Genomic DNA, 3,633 nt, shown 5'->3' with positions numbered 1-3,633 from the left:
ACTGTGGTTTTCTACCTGTCGCTGGACTTCATCCGACTTATTCGATTGACTTCTTAAAAAGTATCGATTGATGCGGCCACACTGCCTTTCCTTTGCAACACATCTCTTTCTTCCCTGATGCATTCTAACGCCTCTAACTGACGTTACTTTCTGCCAGCCACAAGGACAAATCTGGAGCTTATTTCCCTATAGCCTAACACTTTTATTCTCTCCAGCTACGCTCACGTCAACCTGAGAACTATTCTGCCGAGCTCTAGTCCTAGAGAATAGGTCCGTGCCCCTATCCTTCACTGAGTCGCATATCCAACTCATATTCATGTCCGTTCCAGTGTCTGTTGCTGTGTAGTCTGCCTGTGAGTCATCTTCCACCCCTGCTCTCGCTGACCCTTGGGGTATTTTTCCTATGTTTGACGTAGCTTATGCTGGCTGTGACAAAGATGCTAGGCCTCGCCACTGCTACCATGGATTGCTAGCCCATGGCAGCACCCTTGGGGTCTTTGCCTCCTGTCAGCTGTCTTTCCAGACTGTCACATGGTCTTTCCCTTGTTGTCAGCTGCCCTATTCACAGCAGTCACTAGCTAGGCTAGTTTTGAATTTTAAGGTAAACACAAGAAACTTGTGCTACAGAAAATGGACCAGACTCAGTGAATAGCTCCCTAAGCTTAACATCCTAAGTCCTATGATAACTATTAATTTAGCTATACAGACTAATGAGCAGTGATAACTAACATGTCTTTGGGTTCATCAGGTGGGAACCTCCTTTCACCAGTGTTTCGTCTAGTTGGTCCCACTGTATGTTAATGATTTATAACTATACCTTATAAATTAGTAATAGATCATGAACAAGTAAATTACTTACTAATGACTTGTTAAGTATCAGTTAATAGTTTATGTATGTTATTGGGACGTTATTCTAAAGTTGCAACTATTCCTCATTTATTAACTGTTAGTAAATGAGGAATAGTTGCAACTTTAGAATAACCCAATAACATACATAAGCTAATAACTAATACTTAACTAATATATTAACTCACACTTTACGGATCAGTTGTTAATAGTTTCTTAACCATTTACTAATACCAGTGAAACTTTATAGAACAGCAAAGTTCAAGGTACAGAAATTTGATGTGATATTTAAAATATCACATTTTTGAACCTCAACCTTGTTCCACCCATAGGCTTTTCTGTGTACTGTATTTTACCAAAGAAACACCACAGATGAAATGTTGAACATTGTGTTTAATGTATAGAAACACACATACTGAGCCACACATACATGGCAGAACAGCAGTATACAACAGTATACAAACCCATGAGGTTTAGACACTTTTTGTGCAGGACATGAAAAACAAAATAAATCAAAATCAAGCCATTGGCATTATTGATACGAACATGTCAACTTGGACCCTCTATACTTAGTGAACCAGACCCGAGCTACAACCGAACTGCTCTAGGGCACCATCCCACAGTGACACAACACCTAAGCTTTCTTAGACAGAGGAATCAGTTTCCCCTTTTTCTTTTGATGTTCAACATCCCTCAAAAGGTTTGGATCATTAATCAACACTTCCAGACATTTTTTTGCAAAGTCCTGCAGTCGTTGCTGTGGTGTATGAGCAACCAGCAACTCCTTGTATTTCTTCAGGGCCACAACAGCCAGCTCACAGATCAGGGCATTGGCGACGACGCTGTTTCGGTCGACACTGACCTTTCCATATGCCACACTCAGCTTTCTTCCTTTCTTGTACGCCTTAAGGACTTTCCTGTATCTCTTGATGACCTCCTCAGGATGATGTGCTGAAACAGATAGAAATTTAGTTAAGTATAACAAACATACAAGTAGTGAATCGACACAGGGAAACACACACATAGATTCAAAGTGGTTGCAAAAAGTAATGAAGATTACATGGGCACAGAGCAATTGGAGGGTGCAAGATAATATACCCACCAAGAAGTATATTTTGGAAAATAAACTTTATACATAGAGAGAGAGAGATAGACAGAGAGAGAGAGAGACACACACGGACAGACAGACAGATAGACATTGTGATGTCTACATGCCTGACACATATGAGGGGAGCAGCCTTATTGCCTTCCTCTCTTTACACTTACCTCTCTGTTTGCCATGTTGCCTTTTTTTCTTCTCTTTTTTCTTCCTCTTGTCCTTTTTCTTGTGACTGGTGGTGGTGCTTCTTTTTCTTCTTGTGTCTTTTCTTCGATTTCTTGTCTGAATCGGAAGAATCAGTTGATGAGGATGAGGAGCTGGATGAAGAGGAGTTGGATGGACTGGAGGATGAAGAGAAAGAAGATGCACCAGGAGACGAGTTGGCCGAGGAAGATGTGTCAATTGTCCCACCGTCATCTGTATCTACAACATAATAGAAAATACAATAGCAAATGCATTACTAACTATGATGATACAAGTCAACTCACATACATTCTTATCAACATTTACATTTATTAAGACTTTCAGTTTCACTGATTCATCAAATCGTGATCTCATCAGTTGGACAGATGTGTCTGCTGTCAATCAATGCTACAGATATTATCTTCCAGGTATTAACTGTACATGTGTATTGTTTGGGTAATAACACGCTCATGCTCTGATGAAGGTCTTGTCACTGTGAAATGTTGGCTTTTCTTCCACTCAATTGTATATATATTTTACAAAGCACCCAAGTATCATTGTCAGGTGTGCAAACATGTTTTCCGAAGAAAGTGTTAGGCCTACTTACTTTGACCAACTTGTTGGCGGAGGGAGTCTCTCTCCTTAGTCAGGTCACTGATTTTTTCTGTGACTGTGTGCTGCTTCTTCTTGGCCTCACGGAGCTTAAGCTGCTGCTTCTTAATATGTAAAAATGCTGTTGGAGCTACAGTTGCCTCAGTATCTGGAATGATAGGATAGAGAATTAAAAAAGCTCTAATCATAAAAGCCAGGTGAAGGTAAAATAAAATAATGAGCAGCTGGCTCTAGATATCTGCACTGGATCTCTGAATGCATGAACATAATTGTATAACTATCATCCATCACCAGTGAATATATGAATGGATATGTACAGACTATCATTATGTACATATATACACACATATATATACATAGGGCTGGGCATATTTTTAGGTTTTGTCACGGTACGATATATATTGATATTTTGCCTAAGCCTTGAATTAAAGTTTTGATGCATACAATCACACCAGTATGATGATTCTTGTTTGACTATTTTGCAGCCAATTCAGTTATTCTAGACTAAGTTTTACCAGCTAGACCAGTCTGGTAAATTCAGAGAATGACATCACTTACTTACTGTAATAGCTTTTAAAACCAGGAAAAGACTACTACTATGCTATATAACAATATCGATATATTGCTCAGCCCTTATATATATTTGACAGCTGTAACATTCAATCAACATTAATTGAAACTTTGTATGCACCGTGTTGCTCTCCGAAAATAACAATTCTACTAACTGTAGGCCTACAACAAGTCTTACAACTCATATAGGCTAAATCTTCTATTTTTGGCAAGCAACTAAACGCGCGCGCGCACACACACGTGCATACAAACACATACACACAAAATTAATCATTGGACACTTCACTAATCTGGTTGAATTATGTAGTACAAATCTATCAGTC

General features: G+C 39.1%; 1 pseudogene; it reads right to left on the bottom strand.

The window, feature by feature from the left end:
* Nucleotides 1-1,222: 1,222 nt before the first annotated feature.
* On the bottom strand, nucleotides 1,223-3,495 carry LOC130172140 (coiled-coil domain-containing protein 106-like; annotated as a pseudogene).
* Between the last annotated feature and the right edge of the window lie 138 nt (nucleotides 3,496-3,633).

This window comes from Seriola aureovittata, chromosome 7 (assembly GCF_021018895.1).
Source record: "Seriola aureovittata isolate HTS-2021-v1 ecotype China chromosome 7, ASM2101889v1, whole genome shotgun sequence".
Classification (NCBI taxonomy): domain Eukaryota; kingdom Metazoa; phylum Chordata; class Actinopteri; order Carangiformes; family Carangidae; genus Seriola; species Seriola aureovittata.
Note: the sequence above shows the minus strand (reverse complement) of the source record. Positions and strands in the feature narration are given on the sequence as shown.